Source organism: Hyperolius riggenbachi, chromosome 10, assembly GCF_040937935.1.
Source record: "Hyperolius riggenbachi isolate aHypRig1 chromosome 10, aHypRig1.pri, whole genome shotgun sequence".
Taxonomy (NCBI): Eukaryota; Metazoa; Chordata; class Amphibia; order Anura; family Hyperoliidae; genus Hyperolius; species Hyperolius riggenbachi.
Genome location: NC_090655.1, coordinates 100,269,171 through 100,281,921, shown reverse-complemented (window position 1 = coordinate 100,281,921; position 12,751 = coordinate 100,269,171).

Sequence of the window (12,751 nt, the reverse complement as noted above, 5' to 3'; positions counted from 1 at the left end):
TTATTTGTGCTAGTAAGGAGACACGTACTAGGCAATAACATCATTACTGCATATTTACACAATTACGTTCAATACACACGGAACTCAAAGTACCTCATTATCTACAAAGCTTGCGGGCTGCACAAAGTTCAGCAGCTTCTGGCATGCTTTCATCACTTTGTGTACTTCATTACTGATAATATCATCATCACTGACTTCTCTGTTGTTACAGACCTCCTTGAGTTTGTGGCTCATTTAAAATCTTCTTTCAGCATTTTTATTAGCAGCCATCTTTCGGCGTCTTCTTATTCTTTTAAGGTCTTCTTCCTCACTATCATTCTATCATTTATATGGTCTACCTATTGGGCTGGTGTTATTGGGCACACAATCAAACAGCTTCTTAAGGTGCCCAGACATTACTGGATATTGCAGCACAATTAACCTTCTGATTCAATCATTTATCGAATCAAACGAGAATCAGTGCCCCAATATGGCTGCCTGATCTATCTTTCAATGAATTTTAGACTCAAATCATTGAAAGGATCAATCAGGAATGCTGGCACAACCTCGGTTGCAAGGGCTCAATCGGGTGCCTGGTGGTAATGGCATTCAGTATTACGATTACCATCGGACCCCTGGCCAGTGTCCCCCCAAATGTATCTGTCCTCACCCATGCCCTTGAGACCACCGGAGAGGTTCACTGTCACTGCAATCATTTTCTCTATGTGACACTAGTGCATGCTATGACAGCATGGTCATGGTACAGACACTTTTCCAAACTCTGATTCCAAACACTGGAGGAGGCCAGGAGTCGAGAGTTTAAAATTTGACACCGAGCACAAGTACAGGGGATACACTTGGGGGCTGGCCTACCAGGTGGCAGCAAGAAAATTTCCAATAGATTTCATGCTGCAATCTATTGGAAATCTCTGTGCTGTGTGTGTAAAGGCAATAGATCCCTCTCTGATCAGATTTAATCAGAGAGGAATTTATCTAGTAGTCGATCTGGCCATACATCGAGAGATGTATAGCCAGCTTTAGTGTGTCCATCATTATCTTTTCTGGAGATGTGTTCAGACCAATTTATCCTCATCCCTTAATATATTATTCTGTTATTCAATCTTTCAAACCTTTAATTATTGAACCATGTGGCCGAGAGACACTCCGAGCTTTGATGCTAATTTACTGGGGCATTGATACTGGCCTGATGAAGTGGGCAAGTACCCACAAAATGTGTTGCCCTTGCTAATAAAATTCATTTTGTCCTGTAACTGTGTTGTGGGAAAGAGGCTTCAGCCAATCAGGCTGCATTAGTTAAGTTTGAGAGGAAAGTAAAGAAGCAAAAAAAGACATCCCAGCATGCCCTGCAACTTCCTTTGTGTGGCAAAGTACCAAATAAGAGTCAGGTAAACTGAGGAATGATCATTTATCAACAAGAAAAGTAATACTGATTTTTAACTTTTGGATTGCCTGGTTAGCATCCTTATTACTTGTTTACCAGATACAAATAAAGAATTGATTTTTGATTTTATGCCCGACAGTTACACTTTAATGAATGTGCTACTATCTTCAGTATACTGAAAGATCTAGCTATGTTGGAAGACAAACTTGGACACTTTGTTAATATCTTTCCTTTGCATCCCAAAGAAAGTTAGGAAAGAAAAACTCCAAGTGGAATGTGCGAAGGGTGTAATAAAAACAGACATGGTCCAGAGGAATATGTTTCTAGTGTACTTGAACTGGGCCCAGGATTTTTTGAGTTCTTCTGTTAAACTTAAAACCCATTTGTTAAGCTTAAAAAATGATCATTAATTTAAAAAATGTTGAATAGTCTAGGATTTAAATAATCAAAATTGTCCATGTTTAGAAATAATGTTTTTTCCTTGTGAAAATCTGTCTAATCTTTCTAGTAGCATTATGTTATACATGAGCAATTTCAATTTCCTTGATAAAAGGAATGTGTGAGTCAGCCCAGTTGATAAGAAGGACATTTTTGGCTGTTTAATTTAAAGTTTTAGTGTGGTGTAATGTTTTGCTTTAGACAGATATTAAATAAGTCTTAAGATTCATGTAGTTAGTGGAATATCAGTTTCCCCAATTTAATAGGACATTTGGTCTCAGTCAACTTTTTACAATAGTTACAAATTATTTTCCAGTAGTTCTGGATCTTAAAGAGTACCTAAGCTTAAACTGACAGAGCCTCTTAAAGAGAAACCGTGACCAAGAATTGAACTTAATCCCAATAAATAGCTGATACCCTCTTTCCCATGAATTTTTTTTTTTCCTTTTCACAAACGGATCATCAGGGGGCTCTGTGGGGCTGATATTGTGGGGAAACCTCTCTCACAGTGGGATGCCAAGACCATGGTCCTGACAGTTTCCGGTCTGTGAATCTCATTGCATTGTGGGAAATAACAGCTGTTTACAGCTGGGTCCAACTGCCAAAAAAGCAAGCAGCATATCCTTCCACTGACATCACCTGCCAGCAGTAAAAATGTCACCATGTGATAAATGTCAGAATGTAAATCTGGTTGACCTCGCCACTATTATACTTTGAGTCAGTCCTAAATTTCTCGACTTATAGCTGAGTATATACAGTAAATTGGTTTGGTCAAGTATTACAAGTATTATATATTGACATTTACAACACTGGATAAGGAAAGAGAGGGATGGAATGTTTAGAGAAATGTTGACGTATATGTTAGGCCCATGATAAAAGAAAATTTTTTGAATTTCTCCTGGTGTTTACAACTTGTCATCACTGTCATCCTCCAACCTGACATAGCTTTTTCCCCATATCTGTGGTGACAGATATTGGTTGGATTCTCACTTTTTGTATTCAAGGGAAAGGATGAGCAGGAGTTGCCCAGATTTTTTAGTGTTGGCTTGTCAGGAAGTAATTAAATATTTTGCAACTTTTGGGAGGAAGAGAAGTTTTGCTATACAGTGGGATGCAAAAGTTTGGGAAACCTTGTTAATTGTCATGATTTTGCTGTAAAAATCGTTGGTTGTTATAATAAAAAAAAATATCAGTTAAATATATAGTATAGGAGACACACACAGTGATATTTGAGAAGTGAAATGAAGTTTATTGGATTTACAAAAAGGGCGCAATAATTGTTTAAATAAGGCAGGTGCATAAATTTGGGCACTGTTGTCATTTTATTGATTCCAAAACCTTTAGAACTAATTATTGGAACTCAAGTTGGCTTGGTAAGCTCAGTGACCCCTGACCTACATACACAGGTGAATCCAATTATGAGGAAAAGTATTTATGCGGGTCAATTTTAAGTTTCCCTCTTCTCTTAATTTTCTCTGAAGAGTAGCAACATGGGTGTCTCAAAACAACTCTCAAATGACCTGAAGACAAACATTGTTCACCATCACGGTTTAGGGGAAGGATACAGAAAGCTATCTCAGAGATTCCAGCTGTCTGTTTTCACAGTTAGGAGCATATTGAGGAAATGGAAGACCACAGGCTCAGTTCAAGTTAAGACTTAAAGTGGCAGACCAAGAAAAATCTCGGATAGACAGAAGCGACAAATGGTGAGAATAGTCAGAGTCAACCCACAGACCAGCACCAAAGATCTACAACATCATCTTGCTACAAATGGAGTCCGTGTGCATCATTCAACCATTCGGCACACTTTACACAAGGAGATGCTGTATGTGAGAGTGATGCAGAGGAAACTTTTTTCCGCCCACAACACAAACAGAGCTGATTGAGGTATGCTAAAGCAAATTTGGACAAGCCAGCTTCATTTTGGAATAAGGTGCTGTGGACTGATGAAACTAAAATTTAGTTATTTGTGCATAACAAGTGGCGTTATGCATGGAGGAAAAACAACACAGCATTCCAAGAAAAACACCTGCTTGTAATGGATAGCGGAGATACGGCCGCAACAGCAAGCGGCATGGCGGCTATCTCCGCGTCGCAGCCGGCAGTTCCCGCCGCGCAGTTACACGCTGGTGCTTTGACTGCCCCTTCTATTGCTCATAGACAAAGGGCTACATGCGCGCGCCAGGCGACAGGACCTTTATGCTGCTAGAAGGGGAGTCAGCTGATCAGGCGATCAGCTGACTCCAGCTATGCTCCGGATTGGCTGAGTGACTGGGGCGGCGCTGTGGAGCGCTGGCAGTATATATAGGACAGGTCATTCAGTTGCTCCGTGTCTGCTGTTGCAAATGCTACGTGTTAGCACTCAAACCTAGTCAGATCCCAAAGTGTGCTAGAACCAGCAGGAGCTGGGGATCCACACTTAGCCAGTTTCTGTTGATAGCTTAAAGTACTAATTGAATTATATTATTTGTTATGACCTTCTGCTAGCCTGACTACTCTTCTGTTTACTGATCCTGTACCTTTGCCTATCTGATATAGTTGCCGACTCTGCCTGAAACACTACTCTGATCTAGCTTTCTGTCTCTGTACCATATCTGTCCGTTCGTTGCCAAACCTGCTTGTCTGACTCTCCTATCCTCACCAGTGAGCCTAGTCACTGGTGAGGGATTCTCTGCCAGCATCACCTGCTTCACAGGTGAATACTAGCTGCAGTACTATCTGAATCACTTGCCCCTCAGGTGGTCAGTAGCTGCAGTACAGCCTGAATCAACTTCTTCTCAGGAGATTACTAACTGCAGTACTATCTGAAGCTGCAGTACAGTCTGAATCACCTGCTCCTCAGGTGGTCAGTTGCTGCAATCCAGTCTTTATCACCTGCTCCTCAGGTGAATAGTCACTACAGTACTATCCTCTCTACCTGCCCCTCAGGTGATAGTGGCTACAGTACAGTCTGAATCATCCATTCTTTGGGTGATCAGTACGCTTGTTTAACATAGTTGTACCCGCTCATCGGGTGAACTATCTCTCTATTGTCTGTATCTCCAGCTCGCTGGAGTTTGTATTCCTGTATTATATAGAAATACTCCTATCTCCCAGCTCCTCTGGGAATAGCGAGTATCTCTATCATTACTGTTGCACCAAACACATACCCTTACATTGGTTGTCCTGTTTCTGGCTATACCAGTATTATTGGTGATTCTGCAGATCACACATAATCAGGTATAGCATGTGTATTATTGGTGATACTGCAGATCACCAATAATCAGAGAAATCTGTTCTCGCTGACACCAATTGTTACACTGCTACCTACAGTAAAATATGGTGGTTGTTCCATCATGCTGTGGAGCTGTGTGGCCTGTGCAGGGACTGGGAATCTTCTCAAAGTTGAGGGATGCATGGATTCCACTCAGTATCAGCTGATTCTGGAGACCAGGGTCCAGGAATCAGTGACAAAGCTGAAGCTGTGCTGGGGCTGGATCTTTCAACAAGACAATGACCCTGAACACTGCTGAAAATCCACTAAGGCATTCATACAGAGAAACAAGTACAATGTTCTGGAATGGCCATCTCAGTCCCCAGACCTGAATATAACTGAAAATCTGTGGTGTGAGTTAAAGAGAGCTGTCTATGATCGGAAAGCCATCAAACCTGAATTAACTAGAGATGTTTTGTAAAGAGGAATGGTCCAAAATACATTTGTAACGATTGGTGTCAGCACACAGAGAGAATCTGATTGTTGATGATCTGCAGAATCATCAACAATACAGATGTATACTTGATTATGGATGATCTGCAGAATCACCAATAATACAAGTATGGCTAACCTCTGGACATCAAATGAGTGAAGTACTAGATGAACTGAATGCTATCTCCCGAGTAGCGAGAGATATAAGTGGCTCGGCCAAGAGCCACCTGAGGGGCAGGTGGCTCTGGGCAGTGCAGAAACTATCTCTTAGATAGCAAGGGCCTGGTAACCAGGGATCAGATGGTAAACTGTACTGCAGCCAGAGGGAGAGACCACTGGCTGCTAACAGGCCGGACTCTCTGAGGAGCGGGAGTCCTGTATGCAGCTGACACCTGATGGAATGGTGTTACTGCTAGTACAGATCGACTGAGCACTCTGGGAGAGTGACAGCTTGAGTGGTCGGGCAGGCCAGGTCGGCAACACACGAGCAGATTAGGTACAGAGAGAGACTGATTTGGTAACCAGGTACAGGCAGGGTCTGGCAACAGGTAGGCAGATATGCAGAGGTAACAAAATCCTAGACTGAGGTGTGAGTTCCTTGGTCTCGACACCCTGGAACTAGTCTAGAGTATAACACAGTATTGGTACAGTATTCCTAAACTTGAGTGTGTGGCCCTTGGTCACAACACCCTGGAACTGGTCTAAATGAAAACACAGCAATGACACAGTATCCCTAAGCTTGGGTGTGAGGTCCTTGGTCACAACACCCTGGAACTGGTCTAAAGTATAACACAGCAATGACACAGTATCCCTAAGCTTGGGTGTGAGGTCCTTGGTCACAACACCCTGGAACTGGTCTAAAGTATAACACATCAATGACACAACGTAATCTGGATAAGTGTGAATTCCCAGGTCCTCCTGGTTCTAACACACTGTGGGATCTGACTGGTCTGAGTGCTCACACGTTAGTATTCGCAACGGCAGACAACCAGCAACTGACAGGCAAGAAGTATATATAGTGCAGCGCTCCTCAGCGCCGCCCAGCCCCACTCAGCCAATCACTCACTGCGCTGGGATCAGCTGACAGTCCTGGTCAACTGATCCCTCTCCTATTGGCATAAAGGTCCTGCCTCCTAGCGCGCGCTCGCGTAGCTCTCCATCTGTGTGCACTACTAGGCTCAGACACACCAGACGCATGCTGCTGTGCGGAAACCGCCGGTCTGAACGTGGAGACAGCCGCCCCGCTGCCAGACCGCGCGGCGGTGTCTCCACAATCCATTACAGTACCCCCCCTGAGGAGTGGACTCCGGACACTTCCCACCAGGCTTCCCAGGATGTGAGTCATGAAATTCTTTCTTTAATTCCTCCGCATGCATGCGACAATCTGGCACCCAAGTTCTTTCCTCCACACCATATCCTTTCCAGTGGACCAGATACTCTACGGAATTCTGCACTAAGCGAGAGTCCAGGATCTTTTCAATCTCATATTCTGGTTCGTCATCAACCAACACAGGGGGGGGGGAGGGGGAGAGGAATCCACGTGCACTGCTGGCTTCAATAGAGACACATGGAATGATCTCACACCTCTCATACTGGCTGGGAGATCAATCGCGTAGGTGACATTATTAATTTTCTTGGACACTGGGAATGGTCCTATAAATCTAGGACCCAGTTTGGGTGACAGCTGCTTCAAGGCCAAATGCCGAGTGGATACCCACACTAAACCTCCTGGAGAAAACTTCCACTCTACGGACCGCCTTTTATCTGCCTGCTTTTTCTGGGTTTGGAAAGCTTTCCCTAGGTTCCTCTTAACCATTCCCCAAATCTCCTTTAAAGCTCTCTGCCAATACTCCAGAGTCGGGAATGGTGTGGATGCCACCGGCAATGGAGCAAACTTAGGTGATCTTCCCGAGACTACCTGAAATGGGGAAAATCCTGAGGAGGAGCTTTTCAGGTTGTTGTGCACAAATTCTGCGAACGGCAAGAATTTTACCTAATCAGATTGCGCATCTGCAACATAACATCTGAGGAACTGTTCTAGGGATTGGTTAACTCTCTCGGTCTGGCCATTGGTCTGTGGGTGGTAGCCTGATGAGAAAGCAAGGTCCATATCCAGTTGATGGCAAAAGGCTCTCCAAAACTTAGAAACAAATTGGACTCCCCGATCTGACACTATATTTTCCGGAATGCCATGCAGCCGGAAAATGTGCTGGATGCAGAGATCAGCCAATTCCTGGGCCGAGGGGAGTCCTTTCAAAGGAACAAAATGAGCCATCTTACTGTATCTGTCCACTACCACCCAAATGACCGTCTTGCCCTCAGACCTGGGGAGTTCACCCACAAAATCCATGGACACATGGGTCCATGGTTCACTTGGGACTGGCAAGGGTTGTAAGGTACCAACAGGGGCCTGACGAGAGGGTTTACTCCTAGCACACACTGCACACTCTCTTACAAACTCCTTACAATCTGTTGCCAATGAAGGCCACCAAGCACATCTGGCCAGTAAATCCTGAGTTCTGGTGGCCCCGGGATGACCAGCATTCTTATGGGAATGAAACAGTTGCAAGAGTTGTAGACGGAAAGGCAGTGGTACAAACATGACCCCATCAGGCTTCCCTCTGGAACATCCTGTTGGTAAGGACTCAGAGTGACTGTCCAATCCTTCCAGGTCTCAGTGGCTGCCAGAACTACCTTCTGAGGTAGAATGGTCTCAGGGGCTGAGGGCTGTACTGTCTCGGGCTCGAAACACCTGGACAAGGCGCCGGCCTTGATGTTTTTACTACCAGGGGTATACGTAATTACAAATCTGAATTTTGCAAAGAACAGGGACCACCGGGCCTGGCGGGGGCTAAGTCTCTTGGCACCCTCTATGTACTCCAAATTCTTATGATCTGTGTAAACTGTGATAGTATGTTCTGCACCTTCTAGCCAGTGTCGCCATTCCTCAAAAGCTAATTTGATGGCTAAAAGCTCCCGATTGCCTATGTCGTAGTTTTTCTCTGCGGGTGAAAACCTACGAGAAAAGTAGGCACATGGGTGGAGTTTACCCTGTAAGCCTGACCTCTGAGACAATACAGCTCCCACCCCCACTTCTGAAGCATCAACCTCCACAATAAAAGGAAAGGTGACATCAACATGTCTCGATATAGGTGCGGAACAGAACAGTTTTTTCAGTGTAGAAAAAGCAGCATGAGCCTCTGCTGACCAGTGGTGAGTATCAACCCCTTTCTTGGTGATACTGGTGAGGGGCGAGACTATGGTAGAGTATAGAGTACCCCTTTATGAACCTCCTGTAGTAGTTGGCAAAACCCAGAAATCTCTGGAGTGCCTTCAGTCCTACAGGCTGAGGCCACTCCAGGACAGCAGAAACCTTCCCTGGATCCATAGAGAGGCCGGATGTAGAGATAATGTACCCCAAGAAGGCAACCGAGGTCACCTCGAAGAGGCATTTCTCCAGTTTGGCATAAAGCAGATTCTGTCTTAACTTCTCTAGAACAAACTTAACATGCTTGCGGTGTTCCGAGAGATTGGATGAAAAAATCAGTATATCGTCCAGATAGACTAGGACGAACTTCCCCAACACCTCCCTGAATACCTCATTAATCAACTCCTGGAAGACGGCCGGAGCGTTACACAAACCGAAGGGCATCACTAGATACTCGTAATGCCCGTTGGGCGTGTTAAAGGCTGTCTTCCATTTGTCACCATCCCTAATACGAACTAGGTTGTAAGCACCTCTCAGATCTAGCTTTGAGAAAATCTTGGCGTTGGTAATCTGGGTGAATAAATCGTCAATCAAGAGTAACGGATAACGATTTTTCACTGTTATCTTGTTTAAGCCTCGATAGTCAATGCAGGGACGAAGGCCTCCATCATTTTTTTTCTACAAAAAAGAATCCTGCCCCTGCTGGTGATCGAGAGGGACGGATGAACCCCTTAGCCAAGTTTTCTCTGATGTATTCCTGCATAGGTAGTTTCTCAGGCCCAGGCAGATTATAGAGGTGACCTCTGGGAGGCATACAACCAGATCTCAAATCGATGATACAGTCGAAGGTACGGTGGGGGGGAAGTTTATCTGCCGATTTGGGACAAAACACGTCAGCAAATTCTGCGTATTGTTTTGGCACACCTTTAATCTGAATCTTGGTGTTACCCACGGTTACTTTCACTAAACAATGATTATAACAATGGGTAGACCAGCTCATTAGCTGACCTGAAACCCAATCTATCTTAGGAGAGTGAAGTTGTAACCATTGCATGCCAAGAATGACGGTAGAGGTTGCCATACGTAGAACCAGAAATTGCAGATACTCCTTATGTAGCACCCCAACACTGAACCTTAAATTCGGGGTTCGAGACAGAGGATGTCTACTTTGCAGAGGAGAGTCATCTACAGCAGTGACCAAAACCTGTTGGTCTAATGGGAGTATAGGAATCCCCAAGTTTTTTGCAAACTCGTAATCTATAAAGTTAGCTGCTCAACCAGAGTCTACGAAAGCTTCAGTGGTAACAGTCTGGCCCTCCCACGTGACTGAACAGGGAAGGAGCAAACGATTGTTGTTTAGAGGTAAAGACTGCGTACCTAGGGTATTACCTCTGACTACACCTAGGCGGCAGCGTTTCCCGACTTCTTGGGACAATTCTGCACCTTATGACCCTCCTCTGCACAGTATAAACATAGCTGTTCTGTTTTCCTGCGATTCCTCTCCACTCGTGTCAATTTGGACTGTCCAATTTGCATTGGCTCTGGCGGAGGTGAGACGGGTGGAGGAGAGGCGTAGGAGACATATCTTATAGTGTTCTTACCGCGGGTTTGTTTCTGATACCGTAATCGGCGATCAACCCGTACTGCTAAAGCGATTGCCTCATCAATAGTTTTTGGTTAAGGGTGTCCCAACATTAAATCCGAGACTGCGTCTGACAACCCTGATAAAAATCAGTCTAATAGTGCAAATGACCCCCACATAGCTGACACAGACCACTTCCTGAATTCAGCTGCATAGACTTCTACCGGATCCTTGCCTTGACGCAAGGTCTTGAGCTTCCGCTCAGCAGTGGAGGCAATGTCCGGATCATCATAAATTATTGCCATGGCCTTGAAAAATTCCTCAACTGACGTTAAAGCCTCATGCCCTTCCTGCAGGCTATATGCCCAAGTCTGAGAATCTCCTGACAGAAGGGTCTTAATAAAAGTAATTCTCTGTGCCTCAGTTCCTGATGAATTGGGTCTCAGTTCAAAATACGACATTACTCGATTTTTAAAGTTCTGAAAGTCAGATCTATGACCAGAAAACCTTTAGGGTACAGACATGCGTAAGTCTGTAACTGGAGGAGATCGCACTGTGTTTACAGCCGTCTGAAGGACATGTGGGGCAGGTTGCCCTGGGCAATGCAGAAACTATCTCTTAGATAGCAAGGGCCTGGTAACCAGGGATCAGATGGTAAACTGTACTGCAGCCAGAGGGAGAGACCACTGGCTGCTAACAGGCCGGACTCTCTGAGGAGCGGGAGTCCTGTATGCAGCTGACACCTGATGGAATGGTGTTACTGCTAGTACAGATCGACTGAGCACTCTGGGAAAGTGACAGCTTGAGTGGCCGGGCAGGCCAGGTCGGCAACACACGAGCAGATTAGGTACAGAGAGAGAGACTGATTCGGTAACCAGGTACAGGCAGGGTCTGGCAACAGGTAGGCAGATATGCAGAGGTACCGAATCAGAAGACAAGAGCAAGGTCGACAGAGCAAATGGTCATAACATATCAGTATAACAAAATCCTAGACTGAGGTGTGAGTTCCTTGGTCTCGACACCCTGGAACTAGTCTAGAGTATAACACAGTATTGGTACAGTATTCCTAAACTTGAGTGTGTGGTCCTTGGTCACAACACCCTGGAACTGGTCTAAATGAAAACACAGCAATGACACAGTATCCCTAAGCTTGGGTGTGAGGTCCTTGGTCACAACACCCTGGAACTGGTCTAAAGTATAACACAGCAATGACACAGTATCCCTAAGCTTGGGTGTGAGGTCCTTGGTCTCAACACCCTGGAACTGGTCTAAAGTACAACACATCAATGACACAACGTAATCTGGATAAGTGTGAATTCCCAGGTCCTCCTGGTTCTAACACACTGTGGGATCTGACTGGTCTGAGTGCTCACACGTTAGTATTCGCAACGGCAGACAACCAGCAACTGACAGGCAAGAAGTATATATAGTGCAGCGCTCCTCAGCGCCGCCCAGCCCCACTCAGCCAATCACTCACTGCGCTGGGATCTGCTGACAGTCCTGATCAGCTGATCCCTCTCCTATTGGCATAAAGGTCCTGCCTCCTAGCGCGCAGCTCTCCATCTGTGTGCACTACTAGGCTCAGACACACCAGACGCATGCTGCTGTGCGGAAACCGCCAGTCTGAACGCGGAGACAGCCGCCCCGCTGCCAGACCGCGCGGCGGTGTCTCCGCAATCCATTACAACATTCAACCAGAATCCAGACTATCATTGGAACCTGCCTAATTTTGCAAACTTACTGTACATCCAATAAACTTCATTTCACTTCTGAAATATCACTGTGTGTGTCTTCTATATGATATATTTAACCACTTGAGGACCCACCCTTTACCCCCCCCCCCTTAAGAACCAGCGCTGTTTTAGCTGATCTGTGCTGGGTGGGCTGTGCAGCCCCCAGCACAGATCAAACACCAGGCAGAGCGACCGGATCGCCCCCCTTTTTTCCCCACTAGGGGGATGATGTGCTGGGGGGGTCTGATCGCTCCTGCCTGCCTGGGTGTTGCGGGGGGGGCACCTCAAAGCCCCCCTCCGCGGCGAAATTCCCCCCCTCCCTCTCCTCCCTCCCTTCCCCGGAGATCCGAGGCTGCACAGGAACGGATCTGTCCTGTGCAGCCTCTAACAGGCTCCTGCCTGTCATGTGACAGCGATTATTTCCGCTTGTGTTTACATCTAGCCTGCGAGCCGCGATCGGCGGCCCGCAGGCTACTCACGGAGCCCCCCGCCGTGAATTGACAGGAAGCAGCCGCTCGCGCGAGCGGCTGCTTCCTGATTAATTAGCCTGCAGCCGGCGATGCAGATGTGCGTCGCTGGTCCTGCAGCTGCCAGTTTGCCGACGCGCGGTCGGCAAGTGGTTAACTGACATTTTTTTATCGTAACAACCAACGATTTATACAGGAAAATCATGACAATCAACAAGGTTGCCCAATCTTTCGCATCCCACTGTACATATGTCTTT